We start from the raw sequence: 21,895 nt of genomic DNA, 5'->3' as shown, positions 1-21,895 counted from the left end.
ATTAATGTAGTAAAGTGTATTCTCACTTTTTATTAGGCTCTCTTGGCTGAAGAAAGATCAATATTTAATAGGAAGATGGGGGAGGGAATGCAAGCAGAAAAGTTTCTCTTTACTGTCTAGTATCTGAAAAAAAAATTAAAATATCCAATTTCATGAATGACAGACCACTTCAGCTGGCTGGCCAGATTCTGCTAAGTACCAGTTGCAGTCACAAAAAACTCAGGCCTCTGATGCTTTGAAGTCAACAGAACTGTGCACAGGCAGTACCATAAAAAGAAGAAAACAATCAGAAAGCAATGTAAAGGCCATATTTACCATTTAATTGACGTGACTTTGGAGATGCCTATGTGAGCAAAGTAATTAAAGCCCAGGCAGTAGGGAGAAGAGGAAGAGAACTGAGAAGCAGTAATTAACTAAAAATATTATCAAGTTTCTCTCTGCAAATTCTGTCATTTTCACAACTTAGAAGTAATGTATTGCGCCTTTAGGATGCTGATCTCTGTAGGATATAGACAACTACCCAATACAGTATGCATAATAGATGAATAAAAGGGACAATTGTTTCAGCTTCAGCACGATGGTGAACTTTGATGGCATCCTAGTAAAACATATAACATTTATTGCCATGATAAACTGCTCTTGAGGGAGTGATTTCCCTGCCCTCCCAGCTGGAGCTGTCGTGCTGCAATGACAGAGTGGGTAAGGAAGGGATGGAACAATAGCGAAGTCAAGGAGCTGGAGCCTGACCTTAACAGAGTGGGTGGTATTTGCTGCAGTCCAGAAAAGCAAATAACTCACTCAAAGGTGATAGATTTTACTGGGGAGTGGAAATAACAAAGCTGAGAAATTAAGTGGAGCAAACATGGTATGAAAGCATATTAAAGTAACTGAAGTGGGCGGGGGGGCAGGGGGGGGGGGAATTTCCCTGTCAGTAGATTCAGCTATTAAGGAAAGAGAGAGAGAGAGAAAGGAAAAAGTAAAAGAGATGACAGAATAGAGGAGAGAGGGATGGGGAAAGAAAACAAAAAGAAAAGAAAGAAGATGAAAAAGAAAAAAGAAAAATAAAAAGAAGGGAAAAGAAAAAGGGAAAAAGGAAAAAGGAGAAAGGAAAAGGAAACAGAAAAGGAAATGGAAAAGGAAACTGGAAAGAAAAAGAAAAAGAAAAAGAAAAAGAAAAAGAAAAAGAAAAAGAAAAAGAAAAAGAAAAAGAAAAAGAAAAAGAAAAAGAAAAAGAAAAAGAAAAAGAAAAAGAAAAAGAAAAAGAAAAAGAAAAAGAAAAAGAAAAAGAAAAAATGTTTCATGATTGTGAGGTGTTCTTGATTAAATGCATCACTCAGTGATATGTCCAGAACACACCAACCCACTTCATGGAACACCTCGCCCAATGGTAAGGGTGTAATTGAGTAGTTGGTACTGGAAAATTTGTTTTTGTTTTCTCTTTTTTGAGACTAGATACTGCAGTGACCTACAGGCAGGAAAAATGCCCTTCTTGGTTACTTATCTCAGCCAAGAACATGCAAGAGAAAATTTCAGCTATCCAAAGAATAAGGAACTTTATCTGTGCGTAGGGTAAGTACCTATACCTTTTAACCATTCTTGCCTATGCCCCATTTTCCATAAAGCCTGAGAATGAGAAAGTCCAGAGACCTACTCAATGATCTAAAAATTAGGAGTTGCTTTGGTACCAGTGACTTTAATCCAGTTGCATTTGCTGTGTGTAGACAAAACATGACACCAGTCACAACATGCACACTGGGAGCTTGAAAAAGGTCAGTTATCCAAAGCTGAAATAAATCAGTGGAATGACTGACTAGAAATTAGTATTGTTCAAGGATATTTTATTTGCTTATCAAAACACCACAGATCCATAAGAAAACGTATTCTGGCTGAAAGGAAACACAGAAGCTGCAATAAGCCATAAATATACATATAAAATGAAAGAAAGGGAAGAAACAAGCATCAGTGAATTCAAGTTAAAAGTTTGTATGTCTCATAGCTGATTTAAAAAGTAAAGAAACTGATGAAGCATCCATTGCCTTTTCTGCAGGGGCTTTTTTCCAAAACATGTGTAAAAAAAAAATTCCCTCTCACTCTGAGGTACTTTTATAGCTCCTGGTCATATTGAATTAAAGTGCTTCCAAAGAGTAAGGTATTTAATTTTACAGTGTACTTTGGAGAAGCAGATGACTTTTGTCTCCGTGTTACAGAGGGGAAACAGGTACATAACTATTCAGAGATACCCCCTATGTCAGATGGAATACATGCAGTGATAGAGCAAGATGAACTTAGATCTCTGGAAATTTCTGGACAAGAGCGTGAGTTGTGGGTCACCCTTTCTCCAGGAATGATGACCACTGCCCTTTTGAGTCCTTAGGATAATTAGAACATCATTATCATTATTATTATTATTATCATCATCATCATAATCCTTTACTACTACTACTACTACTATAAAAGCTGTTGCTGGGGACTACAAACATACCAAAGAATTTACAGACTAGCAGAGAGGAAAGAGCTGATGAATAGGACATTGGTAAGACAAAGTAACTTGTATAACAAGGTATATTGAATTCTTAGAGGATGAGGACAGGGAAGCTGTTGCTGCTCCTTGCAGACACTGTGTGAGTTTCGGTTTCTGCAATGCCTTGTGGCATGGGTCAAACCTAAACTGGGACTTGACGGATGAACATTAGAAGTAGCATTACACACTTCCACTGTCAAATTGGCAACATGGTATCATCTTCAGACTGTGTGATGGAAACTGTGAACTGTGCTGATGGCCACCGGAGGGATCATCAGATCAGACATTTCTAAGCAGGTAAAGAAGTTTTTACTTCTTTCTATTCTAGATGGAATAGTAGGACAGGAGCATTACTCTTAAAAAGACACTAGTAAACTATAAATGAATGGCCAGCTCTAATGTATAACAATGTCATGATTATTATTTATCTTTCCCTTAAAGGAGTGTCTCTCAAAAAGCTGAGTGGCAACCAGCACCTCTCTCACCCCATGTCCTGCTTCATGGCCTTCTCCTCCTCACCCAGGCCCAAGGCATGGAGGGACTGCCAGGAGCAACCCCACCACCAGATTCTGCCACTGTTTGCATTTCTAGAGCCCATCTCCCCTTCCCTCCAGTACACCTGGCCCAAATGCCCTGTCTTCACAGGAAGAAGGGTTACTGCTGTCTGGGACTGGGAGGGGGACAGAGTGTTTGGAGAAACCCATTGGGTGCCAAGGCAAGTGCACCTGAAAGATGCTGCTCCCCAGGATGCCTGGAGGCTCACCTCAGAGCTGCTTCTCACACACCTCCATCTCCACCCTCCTTTTCCCTTGCTTGCCAGCTGCAAGAATTGGACTTCTCAGAGTACCTTCCTTTCCCTTTGATGCAATTACCCTGCAGGTCAACAGCAGGCTCCTTGTCCACCACTTGAAAATACAGCGTGGTATAAACAACTTCTTATGGAGAACAAAAAAGGAGAGACGATTACAGAAGCACAAAGATGTAGATGGTACATTCAGCTCTTTGCATGTCTAAAGGAGCATGATTTCCAGATGCAGTGAGACAACATCTTCTTTGCCTCTCGAGATTATGTTACTGCAATTCCTGCTGCAGAGGCTGTGCTAGAAGGCTGTTCATTTGTGCAAAACGTATACAACCACCAGGCACAGAGCTCCTGGAGGATCTCTTCCCCTTTGCTTCCAGCCCCAAACAGTATGCTGTACTGCATGGCACAGCTTTGTAAACCCTTTTACTCAAATCAGCACTTATCCTGCCCAACTCACTAATTTTATTCCTTTTTCCTGTTATTTAAAAATAATACGCATCTACTAGAGTATTTTTCATTAATGAAAACTTTAAGTCTTGCAACTTCTGCAGAGCTGATAATTTGCAAGGAAAATACTCAACAGTCAAAGCATCCCATGGAATATTTTAAAACTGATTTGGAAATCTGTAAGCATGCCAATTGTTCAGACTGAGCTTTTCTAATCTTTTCATTTGTGGCAGAACCATATGCCCAGACTGAACTATGCCGCGTAGCTGTGACTGCTTAGGTAAGTCATACAATACCATCTTCCCCAGCAAGAAAGCACTTCCCTTTGGAAGAGAGACATAAATCTCCTCGGAGAGTGAATTTCGAACCTCTGGGCTACTGGCTCACCCAGATGCTTGCTGAAAGCGGACATTAAGTAAAGAGCCTGCATTTAGAAACGGCACAGCTGGCTGCGGCACTTCCTCCTCCCCTCCCCTCCTGCTTAGCTCACTCCAATCGCTCAGACTTGGACACGCCATCTGTCTCGGGGAGCTCGACCCCTCTGATCCAGGCTGGCAGAGATGCCCCGGGCTGCCAGTCCTGAAGCAAGAGTCCCTGGAGCAAAGGATCCCAAAGATACAGCCCCTCTTCCCCATGCAGCAACCAACCTGTCTGTCTTGCAGGGGAAGGTTAGGTATGGCGGGGTAGTTTTCCTTTCCAGGTGAAGGTACCAGGGAGGGAGATGGGGAGTTGTATGCATTTTCCTGTCAGAACCTCTACATTGCAGCCAGCTAATACTATTCGCATGCACATGTTCAATATGTCCTTGCAAGTGCCACAGCGAGACCGTGAGAGAAGGTACATATAAACCAAAATACGTAAAAATAAGTAATTTTTCATAATTCCGTATGACATCCTTCCTTTAATTTAAACCTAATCAGGGAATAAGAAACTAAAACCATCTGTAAGTATTCACATTACATCTCTCCAGGGATATGTATATAAAGTTAGGATTTGTTTTCACCCAATGGAAATTTTGCGATTTCGCACAGACACTCTTTTTGTTTAAGCTGCTTCTTTATTACGTTTTCCATAACAGAATTTACAATCTCCACAAAATAAAAAGCAATTCCACTGCATTTTCCTTGCGTGGCTTTCTTGCCCTACATTCTCCTGCTCGAAACATGAAAAGATTTAACACATGAGTGTTTCTAGTAATCTGGCTATCTTGGCCATAAATTCAACAGTCAGGAAAGATTTTTTTTTATCGGTCAAATATGCCTGGAAACTGTATACGGCCCAGCACGATGTTCACGTTTCTTTTTTTTTTTTTTTCCTTTTTTTTTTTTTTTTTTTACCATTCATACAGCAAACAAGCTTTTAACTAACCACATCCAAAGGCCTTTTAAAGCTCTCTTCTCCGCATATATCAATTCCGGCCAACAGCGCAGAACTAAAATGCACGGTGAGCTCAGAAGCGAACGCTCCCAGTGATTAAAATGTTCCACCGAGCATTCCAGGGAGGAGACGGCGGCAGAGAGCGCCAGGGAATGCGAGTCCTCACGGCACAGAAGGACACGGCCCCTGGACCGCGGCTGCTCAGCAGCACCTCAGCGATTAAAGGCAGCAGGGAGGGACACAGGGGCGTTCGAGACAAGCAGAAGCCTGTATCCTCAGTATCCAGCGGAAGAAAATAATCCCATTACAGCCTTCGGTGTCTCTGAAAGTTGGTCTCTAATGAAAGTTTTGAGGAAAAATGCTCCACGGCTGAAGCCTGCTCAAATAAAATGCACAGTATTTGCTAACAGCAATGCCTTATCAGTCCAAAATTAATGCGAGCAATGGCCTCTTAATCTTTACTTAATAATCTTCTGGCAGAGTGAAAGGCTGACCCAAGGCAAAGTTTAACGACCCAACGGGCAGTTTAGAGCTATCGGTAACAATTCGTTTTTCTGCAAATGTGCTTTCCACGGTGGGAAGCGCAACTATTAAATTTCCAGGTATTTTTCACTATATTTTTTAAAAATGTGACATTATCAACCATAAATACTACATGAGAGCATATCTGATACTAAATCCAGGAACCGTGGCAAGATCTTGCAGAGAAAAGCAAGAGATGTAGTTGTTGTATTTGGCTATAGTCACAGCCATGAGCATTCTGTTCTTCATGTACGGGAGAAATTTAAGGAAAAAGCACTTTAAATTTTCCCTCACAGCAAAAGACTTCAAATTTGCCCTTGTAGAGGAACAAAATCACAATGCTACAAACTAGCACCACCTCTTGAGAGCCCATTGCCTTCAATGGTACTGCCTGGGTTTATCAGAGAACACACACAAGCCTTGCCAGCCTAATCCCCCAAAGTACGTAAGTACCTGCTTAACATGAAACAAGCCGTTTCAGTGGGACTATTCACAGCACATAAACTGGGCACTCATGCTGTTCTCCAGGCATGGAAACCCAGGAGCACCACTGCCAATGCCTCCAGCACTATCGAAATTGTTCTTCCCCGAGGCAGGGGGAATTTTGAAGCCGCTGACTTTCAAGGGTGCATCAAACAAGACTCAATGGTCCTCTCCATACCTCCAGAGGTGCTGACCATTCAGGGTTGCAGCCGGATTATACCAAACCTTTCCACTTCCAACACACTCGGGGGAAGAGGATGAGGGACGGAGGAGATGTCCCTTGCGTTCGGTGGGGTTCACAACAGTGCCACAAGCACCCCCTGTCCCTCTGTGTGATCGTCATGAAATCCTGCAGGTCACTGGAGCAGCATCATGTACCTCTTATTATACACCTATAACGGTAATGTTGGAATGAGAGTGTTGACGTGCTTTTTATCAGGACAAAAATGTGCTTGTTGGTTGGAGTACGAGAGAGTTGTGGGAGGGGAGCAGGAAAGAGGTGATAGAAAGAAAGCAAGAGAAAGAAGCCAGCTAAGAAAGACCTGGTTTTGACATGTTTTTAACAATTTGCCCAGCCAGTAGTGTAGGTTTTAATCATGTGCATCATAAAACTGGTGAACTTTTCTTCTGGAATTTTTTTTTTAACTTTTTTTTTTTTTTTCCCCGCCCCAGCAATTACAAGTTTAATTCCAAAGGAAAAGGAAAAAATATGAAAAATAGGCACTCTAAAGCATATTTATTCAGATATATAGAGGAGAAAAATTGAGCTTGAGGCAAGAATTCATAGCCTACTAAAACGCAGATTGTCATGTCTTAAAAGATATAGTCTATAACAATTATACTTCAGTCAGTAAAGACAAAAGCATTTAGCAAATGCAGAGAATGCACGTGCATTTTGTATATGGTAGTGCATATGCTGAAAAATGCTTCTGGCCTATATAATCGAATTAAATAATGATTAAATTAATTTGGAACCTATCTAGGTGTCAGACTTGTTTTTAAGAAAAATACGCACACATATATATCTATATACATTTCCTAAAATAACCATAATCCTGTGTATGATACACTAACATTTCTAAGACTTTTTTCAATCATTATTGATAAATTGAGATAGTTTTCCTAAAATCCTAAAATTCATGTACCTCACGTAGTTCATATCAGGACAAGACAAATCAAATATTGTCCAACAACAAATACAGGTACATGCAAATCTTTAAGCTAGTTTTATCTATTATCCTGACGTTCCTTCTTGTGTGGGCGATTGGTTTGTCTGTTTGTGTTTGTGTTTTCGCTTTTTGTCTTTTTTTTTTTTTTTTTTTTTTTTTTAAGCCTGGAAACTGCCACAGAAAAGTCTGGCAGCTATAACCTCCAGCTAACTACTAGCAAATGCTAACATGCTGTAAAGTGGAATATTTATACAAGATCCATCTGGTGCATACAAGTAGGAATCCAAGATTTAAAGCCATTACACTGTGCATGTGCATTTACACCTTCACCAAAGTTGGCAAAAAGAGTAGATTTTACCCCATGACTCCAGTAGTAAAAGGAGGGGTGTGAAACGTGTGCTGACCTATGCTCCTCTGTCCAATTGTAGTTATTATATACTGCACTTTGGCATCTTATATCTCAGGCTTCATGCCAGGAGTAAATTAGTCCAGTCCTGAACTTGCCTATCAGAAATTAAATAGTACAAGGGTGAAACATGCCTATAAAGTATTAGAGTAGCTGAGCATTTTCTTTTGATCAGTCTTACAGTTTTAAAAGGGCACTCCACCGGGTCTGGTAAAACAAGCAATACTCCCATCAAAAGGATGTCTCAGCTGACTCTTTTTGCCATAACTGAATGGTAAGGAGGGAAAAACGGCTTTGAGCTTTTTCATTATACTTCATAAAGCTCAGGCTTGCCCAACCATATGCCTAACAATATTTTTCTGCTCTGTACATTCCCATCACCTCAGGCAGAGTACACCTGGGTTTGTCAGCAATATTTGACTTTATATATAGGAGGTATAGAGGAAATTATGCGGATAGGAAATGCATGAATTAATGACAAGAGTAGTCATCATCATGATTAAAAAAAAGTTCAAGGCAAAGGGTATAACAGTGTAATTTCACACTGCCAGTGAAATTCAGATTTTTGTGGCGAAGCAAACCCCTATGCTTAATGCATTCATTAATGCCCTCTGCTGTCTGTCTTGGCGAATTTCAGTGAACACGGACCGCCTCCCCCTAAGGGAAGCACCAGCACGGAAAGTCATTTAGAATAACTGCGATTTCTCGGTTTGTGAGCATTTCCCCACCTGCAAGATACAGCAAAGCTGTAGCTCCAGTTTACCGCATCACACGATAATTTCTGCCTGTAACCCAAAAATACGAGCCCATTCCTCTGCAGGCACGATTCCTTCCTCAAGCTGGTCATTTAAACACCAGGTGGCACCAAATAACAAGTTTCAATAGAGTTGTGGGCTTTTTTTTTTTTTTTTTTTAATTGGGAAAAAGTTGTTGAAAAGATCTCCCAGGAATGTGTAATGAGAGTGTAAAAAAAAAAACCCAAACCAACACCCAACCAAAACGCCTCATCATGAATATGGGGTGAGCTCAACCAGAGCAATGCCTCCATCTAGCCAGAGGTGGGGAGAGTTGGCGGGGCAGTCCAGCAGCCCAGGCCCCACCTGCCTGATGAGATGATCATCCTATTCCAGTCGCTGCCAACAAACACCTAGCTGAGAGGACAAGCACTTTGGGTAACTGCAACAGATCAGTATTAGCCCTTCTCATTAACTGCTACAAAGTCACCAGGTTTTTGAGTGGGGCTTTTCTTGCCACCAACATTGGCTAATGCTGCTTGATCTGATAGTAATACACCAACAAGAGTGAGGGCAGTACTTTGGAAGGAGGGAAATCATGCTTTTAGAGTGTGTAAGCACAGACAGGACATGCTGGACAACCAACAGACATGATTTCTAGGCTTGCGCTTTGGTCAGCCTGAGAGGTCGCCCTCTTTGCGATAGCCTAAATGCCAAATTTTGTATGTTCAGTGAAAAACTGGGTCATGTGTTACTGTGCTGGGATGGGGTAGAAAGGGTGGTGATTTTTCCCCTGTTGAAGATTGTGCAGAAGTCTGATAGCACAAGAGAATGAACTGGCTGGTTTGTTTTTATCAACATTTCCATACTCAATTATAATTTTAGAAGCATTATAACTGTACCTGGTATGAAAACACTGCACTGTAGTGTTTCACAGAATCATATTAATTGAAAGGGACTTTTGGAAGTCACAGACTTCAGTCCTCCTGCTCAAAGCGGAGCTAACCTAGATTAGATCAGGTAGTTCAGCGTCTTTTCCTATGAATTTTAGAAACCTCTAAGGTGGAAATCCCAGAGTATCCCTGGCCAATGCGTTCCAGTTCTCAGCCACTCCCATATGCAGACAGAGTTTCCCTTGTTGCAACTTGCTATGCATTTATTAATACACACTCCTGGGACGAGCCTGGCTTGCCCTATCTTCTCTGTGCTCATCGGTACCATCAGGGGGTCCCCTCAAAGCCTTCTCCTGAGGCTGAGCAAACCCAGACTCTCCTCACACATCTGCTCCAGCCCCCACACCACCCAGGCTGCTCTCCACTGGCCAGTTTGCTGCCTCCCCCTTGGACTCTGTAGCCCCAATCCAGGTGTAGTACCCCAGATGTAGCCTCATAAACAGTAGGAGGGGAATCATCTCTTGCTCCCGTAGCTCAGTAAATGTCAAGCCTTCATCAGCACAGTGCTGGCTCATACCCACTGTGAGGCACTCAGCAAACATCTCTTGTTTAACAAAATCAGATAATAATTGGATTAGGAAAAACATTAAACAACCAGAACAAATGCAGAACACCATTACCTATTAGATAGCCATAAATCTCTATATTGATCACAGTGAAGTTCAAACTTTCATTGATCTAACCAGTAACGTTATCCTGGTTGGACTTTTTGTGTATGTGTGTGCAAGAAAAGCACACCTGAAGACCACCATGTAAGTGGTTGAGAAGCCTCACTACTGGTGTAAGTGAATTTCCAAAGTGAGGGAAAGGGAATCCTGATTACACAAAGTTAATACAGTTATTTGAATAACCATCTTTTACATGCCACAGGTGTTCAATCCAATGCCAATTATTTAATTTGGTTTCCTTTGTGGGATGCAAAGGGGAGCAACCAGAATTTATATACCCACATCTTTCCAACAGACAGAGGTTGCTCTTAAACTCACAAGCAGAAACTTAACCCTGAAGCTTCCTCAGGTTTTGACCGTAATTGAGTGTCCACCAGATGGAGAGTTGATATCCCAGCCAGGGGGTTGCTCCCCCTCGGTAGGGGCCGGGGGAAGATGCCACCCATGGGTACCAGCTCTTGAAGGCTTCGCATCCCCAGAGCCTCAAGGCACAGCAACAGGGAGGCACCGATGTTCTCTGCACAGCGGGAGACAGGATGAAATATGCCATATTATCTACACAGATATGTATGTTTGTACTATACAGACGTGCTGTATGATCATTATGCTAGTAAACTAACCCTATGGACAGGTTTGCAGTTATCACAATGTAATTTCTCCAGGCAACAGTAAGTTTGGGGATGTGATTAGCACAACCAGAACAAGCAGAAAACCAGCACGAAGTCACCGATATGTCCCACCTGTTTGATCAGCTAAAAAAGTTGTGTACAAGTCCGGCTTTAACTAACAAAAATAATTATAAAGAAGAATTCATTTTGAAAAAAATCAAACAGCCTGTTTAAGAAATGTCAATAGGGAAAGTCAGTTCTGCACTTTAATACTTACCACTGCATTTTGCAGCTGAAGTTGTCCAAAGTTAATTATATAAACCTCACTGCTTTCTGATACAGTAACAAGGTACATTTCCTATGCAATGTGTTTCCTGTGATGCCTTCTCTTTCCTTTTGGATTTACACTTCAAATCCAAGGTGAAGATTGTGCCTGTCAGATTCTCTGTAAGATAGACATCTTCAGACCTTTAACTAGGTCATGAACATTTTAAAATGTTTTTTATCATAACAAGGAATCAGGCAGTAGTCTTAAATTTCATGTTCTTAAATGGCAGAATTGGAGCCCTTCTTAAATTCAATAGCATGAGGGGTGCTCTCTCTCTCTACTGCTAAAGAGACAAAGTGCATTCCTTCCTCTAAGTAAAGGTTCAGGAAGGATGGAAGGAGTAATGCAATTTTGCAAACTTCAGACTTAATATCTGCATGTGAGGATTACTGTTTGGGTGATGATGATGATGGGTATAAGAAATTGAATATGAGCTTCAGTAAACAATAACTTTCACATTTTCTTCTGTGGCAGTTATATTGTTCTCCACTGGCCATTAATATCTAAAGCAAGTAATGACTTAGGTTATATTTTTACTTTTGACAGGGCAAAAAAAGTTTAAAGGATCTATTTTTAAGAATTCCTTATTAGCAAAATCTCCCATTCATCCACACTGAAACTGCCGGTCTTACCAACAAAGAAATTCTGCTCTTCCTCCATCCACACATAGTTCCATAGAGACAAATTAAAATAAGCAAATACTACTTACATGAGTAAAAGGTGGCAAAACTGTACATCAGTTGCACAAGACAACAGAGCCCTCTGATAAAAGGTCAATGGCCTATTGCTCCAACGCATTTCTCACTCAAGCAAGTCATATAAATAAGTATTTTCAGAAAGCTACTCACATGAACAATGTGACAAGACCAGGTTCTTGCACATTATGTGAACTTACATACTTTCAGAATTATAACTCCTCTGACAATGATATGGTGTTTGTCTGCTAGAATTAAAAATGCTATTTTAAAAAAAACCTACATTCTGCAGAATTTTGTTATAACTTCTCATTTTTTCTTTTTAATCAAACCCCCTATTTTTCAAAAGAGCTTAATAATGTATTCATTAAACTAGCAGACTGTACACCGAAAAAAAAAAAAGAATTCGGTGCTTTTGTGCCACCATTGTATCATTAGAATGTAAGCTGCAAATTTAAGCCGTAACGGGCCAGAGTTACAAAACCGCTTAATTACTTTAAACTGAAATTCTGATCCAAAACTCTCTTTATCTGAAGCCTAGCATTCCTCGAATGGTCACCCTCAGGGCTCAGTCCAGTTGGTGTCCTCCAAACCACCAAATAAAATGTAGGCAGTGGTAAGGGGAACACCACATTTCATGCAATAGCTCATCCACAATGACCACAGAGATCAGCCTGGGTGGAATTAGTCCTGCTTCAGTTTGGCCATCTAGAACTGAGATGTCTGATCTGCAATCGCCAGCTCGTCTTACCTGTAATGGAGACAAGTTTTCTCTCATCTTTCCCTTCCATAAACAGAAAAGTAATTATGCAAAACACAACAACTGCCAATTATCCTACACAAACTATAACCTACTGCTTAGAGCACTCTCTTAAGTTGCAGAGAAAGGAATTGCCTCTCTTATCTTGGTAAAGTTGGCTAACCACTGAACTGCTGTATGGTTTTCTTCCTAGCTCAAGGAAGGAGCGGAGCAGATTCTTGTTTTCTTTTCAAGTGAGACAGCTTAGGCTTTTGCCTCCAAGAAATACTGGGTTATGAGGGCTCTTAAAACCTCTGGTATATTTAATCCGTAAGATCTCATATGATGGATACAGCCACAGAGTTTAGATCTTCCTGAATGGTGTGGTCTTTCTCTGCTCATCTTCTTTTGCTACCTTTTAATCTTGTGCGGGAACACCTTCTCCATCCATCTGGCAACAACATTACCCTTTATGGACTAATCTTTCTGCACAGAACCATTTTTTGTTAAAAAATCTCATTTCCTAAGGAAAGTCATTGAGGAAGGAAGTTCCTCACAGTTCCTACCTCCCCCTCTCATACATGTCTTTCATACTTTAATGATGGTAATAGACCAAGGGCAGACGTTCCAGGTTGCTGGTATGGGGAAATATTATCCCCCTCCTCTATTAGCCGCCCCGAGCAGAATCAAGTCTTGAGGTTTAAACTGAAGACAAATCCCAGGCACTGCCAAAATAATCTATAAATGACATGCGCCCTCTTCAAAGCATATACTGGGAAAATAAAAGCCTAAAACAATGTGTGATGCCTACCAAAGTGACTTTTTTTAAGAAAAATTGTAACTACTTAGTGATTAAGTGCAACCAGTCAGGGGTAAGTTGTGGTCACTGGAAGACTGATTTATTCCACTTCAGAATCCACCTTTGGTATGCTGCCATGGAGTGCTGTCAACAGCATTCATACTTCTATAGTTTAAATGCTTTGGAGGCAGATGGGGTGTTGTCTGAGCTTTACATGTGATAGGACAGTGATAGAAAAGGAATAGCAAAAAAAGAAAAAGGAGCAAAACAGCTATATTTAGGTTTATTTTTAACATTCAGTTAGGCTCATGATGAAGTAATACAAGAGCAGAAATGAATTCTTATCCAAAAGGAAGAACTTACCAAGCCATTAATTACATAAGATGTACCATGGAGAAGGGAAGCAAAGGCCATTACAGTAAACACTGCAGGAGTATTCAAACCACGAGAGTCTTCACGCTTTTCAGCAAATCCAGCTTTATAGTATACATTTAACAATGAATTACATTCCTATTGGATAACTAAAAGCCCTCAAGAACTGGCAGAATGAGGACTAGGATTTAAGTAAGCCCTTCCATGTTTATTCAGTTGGTGAGAAAGCAAACCTAAGATATTTAACGCAAACAGCTTTCAAGCATGAACTCCTCATGATGAATTTATAAATGGTGAATATTCACCACCTAGAAGTAAATTTGCTGCTTTGCATGCCAGTTATTTTCAAGCACAGATTTGTCAAACTGTACAAACTCTTTTAGTGAGCTTATGTTTCAGAGTATAAAAATGGTCCCTGAACTGTGTATGCTAATGTGCTAGTACTGACAAAAGCAATCTGGTAAAATTGACTCGGAATTAATGAAGTTCATCAGTGAGGAACAGCATCAGCAAGAGGGGTTAAGTGTAATTACAATTCAAGTAATCACTGTTACTTCAGTTGTGAAACTCAGGGAGACAGTCCCATTACAGGATAACAAACCAGACAAAAGTATGTTGGAAACAGGGAACTGGTTGACCTTTTGAACTGGTTAGCCAGCTCTCTCCTTAAAGAGCATGCCTCAAGACATTTGAGTAATGCTCATACTAGGGTTGTCACCCTACCAGACACAAAGGTTCGGCTGCAATTGTTTCTGAACTATTAAAAAAGAAACTATAAATAAAAAAAAACCACAAATATTAATCATTTAAGTGGGAACTCTGCTGTAAATGTATGTCATACAGGCAATTAAACTTTTATGCTATGATATATAAACAAAAGCCCAGATGGAATGGTTTCTATAGCTTATTCCCATAGAGCTAGCTTGCAAATATGGTGATGAAATTTTTTAAGGAGAATATGTCCTGATTAATTTGGTGGTGACAGGCATAGGGCAATACATAAAAATATTAATTTCATATAAACATTTACATAAATATACACAGCATTCTCAGGTCAAAATACTTTTGTATTTTGTATGTGTTGGTTATATATTAAGCTTAACGAGTGCCAAGGTTGCTGAAGGCAGCAGTAAATTGCTCCATAGCTTTTGCTTTACACAAAACTGTCATTTTTGTTGGGCTACTTACTGTCAAAACATGTTGAACTCTACTAGGTCCAAACTGAAGAGCTGCATAATGTTTACCTAACACTTGACTGTCAGCTCTTGCTAATACAATCAAAAGTTTGTGCAAAGATTATAAAGTAATAGTTCAGTTCTAGATACTCCAAACATGAAGCTTTTAAGTCTCCATTGAAGCAGGAACAGTCTGGAAAGTATTTTTGACTATTCTTTGGATTAAGTTCTCAATCATTCCAGTGACCCAAAAAAGTCAGCACAGGTAGTTCAGGACCTATATATACACATATATTAAATATCTCATAAAAGATACCTTGTAAAGATGTATATTCTTAGCAAACCTTGGAAATCAGACATTTACTGTAAGACTTAATCGTTCTGATTTTGACTGGGAAAGAGATAACCTTTCTTCTTAGTAGCTAGACTAGTGCTGTGCACTGGATTCAGTATGGGATTTCGTATGAGAAGACTGTTGATAATACACTGGTGTTTTAGTTGTTGCTAAGAAATCAAGGACTTTTCAACCTCCCATGTGCTGCCCATGTGCAGGAGCACAAGAATCTGGGAGGGGGCACAGTCAGAGCAACAGACCCAAACTGGCCAATGAAATATTCCATATCACACAATGTCAAGCTCAGTATATAGATGAGGGTTGGCTGGGTAGCTCATTCTCTCTCACTTCCAGGATTGTGGCTTTGGGATCTTCTCTTCAGCTAGGAACAGGCTGGGCATCAGTCAGTAGGCGGTGAGCAATTGCATTGTGCATTACACATTTGTACTTTCTATTATTACTATATTTAAAAACATTTTTATTTGAATTATTAAATTGGTTTTATTTCAACCTATGAGTCTCCTTACCTTTACCTCTCCAATTCTCTTCCCTGTCCCCCGCTAAGGGGAGGCTGAGTGAAAGGCTGGGTGGTGTTTGGCTGCCATCTGGGTTTAAACCAGGACATTGACATACTCAATTTAAATGCAAAGCTAAAAGCATGGAAACTGTTTACAGTGGTGACAAGAAACATGCAACAATGAAGTAGTCACCTAAGTACCCTTGAAGGAGTTACTGAAACTCTTCTTCATGGAAAAATATACTCTCTATTGACTTAAGGGTCACCAAAAAAGGTGTATGAAGACATCAGTACCTGACCTGTTTTTTCAATTTAATTAGGGTCTATGAATATTGAGAAAATAAAATAGTATCAGAAAAGTAATGCTCTTGACCATAGTGACCCGGGTCACTATGTGAAAGGTATTCATTGCAAGCTGTGTACCTCAGCAAGAGAATAATCATCATCCCAGCTCATCTTCTGTTCAACAATAAAGATCGATAAGCTGAATTTCACATTTCCACAAATAACATTCCTTTGTGGATTTTTCTGGGTTACAATGATAGTAAACTACAACAGTAAATGGTTGTCTTTTGTAGTTAAAGCTGATTAAAAATGAGTTGCACTGACATACATTACAAATGAGACCATATTATTTGTCTCCGGTGAGTGTCAAGTCTAATACCCTTCAAAAAAAAAGGTTTCAGCTGTGATTTGTATTTTTCCTCCCAAAAGCCTAGGGAGCAGTCTTTCTCAATGTCAGTTATGGCTGCAATCTGTAGCTCGTACACATGAGACACTGATGTTTTGACTTCTTGTTTTGAGTCCAGAATAAAAATCTGGATTCAAAAGTGATTTTAGTAAAACTCCTCTTTATTCATTATTGTAGACAAGCCCAGACATTATTTAGCCCATGGCCTCCAGCATACTTGAGACAGCCCTTCCAGCAGTAAAGCACACTGTCTGACTTCACATGGACAAGTCCCCAGATGGGACTGTGGAACTGTTCCTCTCTTCATCTGCATCCTATTAATAGAGCCACATCTGTTAAGAGTCAAGAATTTATCTTTTTTAGATATATTTCAGCGGGCTGTAGAATGCTGTATCTGCCAACAGCAGTAATGTTTGGGTGAAACATCTGAACACCTTGTGTGGGGCTTCATTTGGGGTACACGCATAGGTGTAGCTACCAAGTCTCCAAATTCTTCATAGATATGAAATAATCTAAGCACACAGTTACGAACACTGTTAGCTGTATTAATGCTAGTGGATTTGATAGGCATTCTGTATTATCCCTAAAGCTGGTAACATTTGTTATCAGTAACTGATAAAGACCTGGTATGGATAGCAGCAGTTCTGCTCAGAAGCTACAACCCTTTACAGTTACAAAACCTTGGTAACTTCAAATTAATTTATAAAAGGACTGTGTTAATAGATGTTGAAGGTAACAGTTCCTTTGATGAGAGAGTCTGGATGGACAACTTTGCAAAAATAGGATGAGTACTTAAGAATGGTAACCATTACGTTAGTTATTAGAAAAACAAATCCTTTCCCTCTCAATAAGCATCTAAAATTACCTCAATATTATCTATCAAGGAATGAAGAGGCTCTGGTGAGACTCAAAGGCAAAAGTCCTTTCAGCTTTTATATGCCCAAAACTATTTCTAGTAGGTGAAGGAGGAGGAAGAACAGCATTAAGAGATGAACTGTGACTAAGTGGATAAGGGTAATTCAGCTTCTATTGCAGTACATTAGTTTCCAGAAGGTTTTTAGCAAAAATCCCTCATCAGAGGCTCTTAAGGAAACTAAATCGTCTATTCATACTTAAAGTTCAGAAACAAAAGGTAGCATACACAGTCACTTGCCATGATGCAGGGAGGTGGTTGTTCTTGCAGAGCATCTGGGCTGTAACCTGACAAAGTGATAGGGACCAATAAGGAGTCTGAAAAAAAAAAAAAAAAAGGCTTTGCTTGAGCTCATTCAAGATGGTGCACTCAGTACAGGTGATTACAGTTCTGGAGCCTACGATGAACTCCTGACTTCCATTTGAGCATGGGGCCGAAATCACAGAGTAATTGAGGTTGGAAGGCACCTCTGAAGACCATCTAGGCCAACTCTCCTGCTCAAGCTATAGCAGGTTGCCCAGGACTGTATTCAGGGTTTTTAATATCTCTAAGGAGATCTCCACAGCCTCTTTGGGCACTGTGACCTTCCTCTCAGGTAAAAAAGTTACTCAGATTTTGAAATGGAATCCCCTGTGTTCCAGCTGGTGCCCATTGCCTTTTGCCCTGTCACTGGGACCACTGAGACGAGTTTGGCTTCATCTTCTTCACCCAATCCCTACCAGGTATTTTTAGACAGAAAGATTCCCTCTGGGTCTTCTCTCCTCTAGGCTGAAGAGTCCCAGCTCTCTCAGGCTCTCTTCATACAATAGATACTCCAGTCCCTTAATCACCTTTGTGGCCCTTCACTGGACTCACACCAGTTTGTCCATATCTTTCTCATACTAGGTCACCCAGACCTGGATCCAGCACTCCAGGTGTATCTCACCAGTGAAGAGCAGAGGGGAAGGATCACCTCCCTCAACTTGCTGGCAACAGTCCTAATGCAGGCCAGGATACTGTTGGCCTTCTTTGCTGCAAGGGTCCATTGTTGGTTCATGTTCAAGTTGATGCCCATCAGAACCCTCAGGTCCTGCTCTCCAAAGCTGCATTACACCCAGTTGGTCCCCAGCCTATCCTAGTGCATGGGAGCATTCTTCCCCAGGTGCAGGACTTTATATTTGGTTTTAGTGAACACCATGGTGTTCTTGACAGCCTATTTCTCCGGGTCCTTTCAGTGGCAGTCTATTATAACAATTAGGTGCACGGTTCCTTGCTTAAAGCCCTCCTTACCAGGTTGTCCCGCTGTGCTAGTTTGAAAACAAACTAGTGGGAGACACCAAGTCAGAATAACAATTTAATAAGGAGAAAAAAAAAATTATAAAGGCAGATAACACTGAGTTAAACTAACAGAGTCAGGATACAACCTGACACCCTGTTAATCAGGGTGGTGGCAGCAGTCTGGTAGAACGGTGGCTGCAGTCCCCCCAAAGCAGTGATTCTGTAGAAAAAAAAAGAGATCTGCTCTTCCTCAGAAAAGTCCAGTGGTGGCTAAGTAGCTCCTGTCCTCTGGAAATCCCGTGGAAAAGAGAGCCTCTCTGGTATTCAGAATCTCAGGTTATATCCAGGATGGAATGCTGGTTTGCTCCCTCTGGGTGGAGCATCTCACAATGGGATAATGAGTCATGCTGCATGGCATTGATGGGCCATTAGCAGAAAGATAGTCTGCGGGGGGGGGGGGGGGGGGGAAGCAAAGAAACACTGCCCCACCTGATTTCGACAGCTCATGAGGATGCTAATAGAATACACTGCAACCCAGGACATAATCCACCCCTTATTCTATTATCATCTCTATCATCCCAAATCAATACCTTCCTTAAACTCTACACATGCCCCCCCCCCCATATATATATACAATGAAACCCTACACACAGTTCTCACCTAAGATTAGGTCTACTTGTGGTACACAGTGGGTTTCCCCATCTTTCTGCATTATCCACCAAGTGTAACCAGGTCCTTGAGCAAAGACAATCCCATGGATGGGTTTGCCTTTACCTGAGGTGGGATTAATCCAAACAGTCTTTCCTAAAATACCTCTCAGGTGTACCACAGGGACTCTATCTCCATCCACTGTGTGCAAGTGTTCAGACTCGGCGGGACCAGCTCGATTGATGGACCCTCGGGTATTGACCATCCAGGCGGCCTTTGCTAAGTTCACTTCCCAATTTTTGAAGGTCCCCCCACCAAGTGCCTTTAGGGTGCTTTTAAGTAGTCCATTGCAGCATTCAACTTTCCCGGCAGCTGGTGCATGATAAGGGATATGATATATCCATTCGATACCGTGTTCTCTGGCCCAGGTGTTGATGAAGCTGTTCTTAAAATGAGTCCCGTTGTCTGACTCGATCCTCTCAGGGGTGCCATGTCTCCACAGGACTTGCTTTTCCAGGCCCAGGATGGTGTTCCGGGCAGTAGCATGAGGCACAGGGTAGGTCTCCAGCCATCCAGTGGTTACTTCCACCATGGTCAACACGTAGCGCTTGCCTTGGCGGGTTTGGGGAAGGGTGATGTAGTCAACTTGCCAGGCTTCCCCATACCTGTACTTTGACCATCGTCCACCGTACCACAGAGGCTTCACCCGCTTGGCCTGTTTGATTACAGCACAGGTCTCACAACTGTGGATGACCTGTGAGATGCTGTCCATGGTAAGGTCCACCCCTCGGTCACGGGCCCATCGGTAGGTTGCATCTCTCCCCTGATGACCAGAGGCATCATGGGCCCAACGAGCTAGGAATAATTCTCCCTTGTGCTGCCAGTCCAGATCCACTTGAGACACTTCCACCTTGGCAGCTCGGTCCACCTCCTCATTGTTGTGATGTTCTTCATTCGCCCGGCTCTTGGGTACATGTGCATCCACGTGTCGAACCTTCACGGTTAGCTTCTCTACTCGGGTGGCAATGTCCTGCCAAATCTCAGTGGCCCAGATGGGTTTCCCTCTGCGTTGCCAGTTGGCCTTTCTCCAGCGATCCAGCCATCCCCACAGAGCATTAGCTACCATCCACGAGTCGGTGTAGAGATAGAGCCTTGGCCACTTCTCTCGTTCAGCAATATCCAAAGCCAGCTAGACGGCTTTAAGCTCTGCAACCTGACTCGATCCACCTTGTCCCTCAGTAGCTTGTGCAATGCGTTGTGTGGGGCTCCATATTGCAGCTTTCCACTTCCGGTTAGCGCCTACAATTCGGCAGGAACCATCAGTGAAGAGGGTGTAGCGTCTTTTAGTCTCTGGTGGCTCATTATATGGTGGGGCTTCCTCAGCACGAGTCACTTGCTCTTCTTCTTCAGAAGATAATCCAAAAGTCTCACCTTCAGGCCAGTTCGTTATAATTTCCAGAATCCCAGGGCGATTCGGGTTTCCAATACGGGCACACTGTGTGATGAGAGCAATCCATCTGCTCCATGTGGTGTCAGTGGCATGATGCGTGCAAGGAACCTTTCCCTTGAACACCCAACCCAGCACCGGTAGTCGGGGTGCCAGGAGGAGTTGTGCCTCTCTGCCGATTACCTCTGAGGCAGCTTGAACTCCTTCATAGGCGGCCAAGATTTCCTTCTCTGTGGGAGTGTAGTTGGCTTCAGACCCTCTGTAGCTTCGGCTCCAGAATTCCAGTGGTCGACACTGAGTCTCACCAGGCACCTTCTGCCAGAGGCTCCAGGACGGACCATTGTTTCCGGCTGCAGAGTAGAGCACGTTCTTCACCTCTGGTCCTGTCCTGACTGGGCCAAGGGCTACTGCATGAGCAATTTCCTGCTTGATCTGAGCGAAGGCTTGCTGCTGTTCAGGGCCCCAGTGGAAATCGTTCTTCTTGCGGGTAACCAGGTAGAGAGGGCTCACGATCTGGCTGTACTCAGGAATGTGCATTCTCCAAAAACCTATGGCGCCTAGGAAAGCTTGTGTTTCCTTCTTGCTGGTTGGTGGAGACATTGCAGTGACCTTATTGATGACCTCAGTGGGAATCTGATGTCGTCCATCTTGCCACTTTACTCCCAGGAACTGGATCTCTCAGGCAGGTCCCTTGACTTTGCTCCTTTTGATGGCAAAGCCAGCTTCCAGGAGAATCTGGATGATTCTCTGTCCTTTCTCAAATACTTCCTTTGCTGTGTTTCCCCACATGACGATGTCGTCGATGTATTGCAGATGTTCTGGAGCCTCACCCTTTTCCAGTGCAGTCTGGATCAGTCCATGGCAAATGGTGGGACTGTGCTTCCACCCCTGGGGCAGTCGGTTCCAGGTGTATTGCACACCCCTCCAGGTGAAAGAAAACTGGGGCCTGCATTCTGCTGCCAAAGGAATGGAGAAGAAGGCATTGGCAATGTCAACAGTGGAGTACCACTTTGCTGCTTTGGACTCCAGCTCGTACTGAAGTTCCAACATGTCTGGCACGGCAGCGCTCAATGGTGGCGTGACCTCATTCAGGCCACGGTAATCCACCGTCAGTCTCCATTCTCCACTGGACTTACACACAGGCCATATAGGGCTGTTGAAAGGTGAACGGGCCTTGTTGACCACCCCTTGGCTCTCCAGTTTACGAATCATCTCATGGACGGGAACCAGAGAGTCTCTGTTGGTACGGTATTGCCGACAGTGCACTGTTGCTGGGGCGATTGGCAC

The 21,895-nt window shown here is 42.2% G+C and overlaps 1 protein-coding gene across 1 annotated transcript in view; it reads left to right on the top strand.

The window, feature by feature from the left end:
• The first annotated feature begins 6,166 nt into the window (after positions 1–6,166).
• The window catches only part of SCRG1 (stimulator of chondrogenesis 1), a 33,739-nt gene continuing 18,010 nt past the window's right edge, over positions 6,167–21,895 (top strand). Inside the window, exon 1 of the mRNA XM_074905766.1 lies at positions 6,167–6,555. The gene's annotated coding sequence lies outside the window, so the exon portion shown is untranslated. The remainder of the gene's footprint in view (positions 6,556–21,895) is intronic.

This window comes from Athene noctua, chromosome 4 (assembly GCF_965140245.1).
Source record: "Athene noctua chromosome 4, bAthNoc1.hap1.1, whole genome shotgun sequence".
In the NCBI taxonomy this organism is placed as follows: Eukaryota; Metazoa; Chordata; class Aves; order Strigiformes; family Strigidae; genus Athene; species Athene noctua.
Note: the sequence above shows the minus strand (reverse complement) of the source record. Positions and strands in the feature narration are given on the sequence as shown.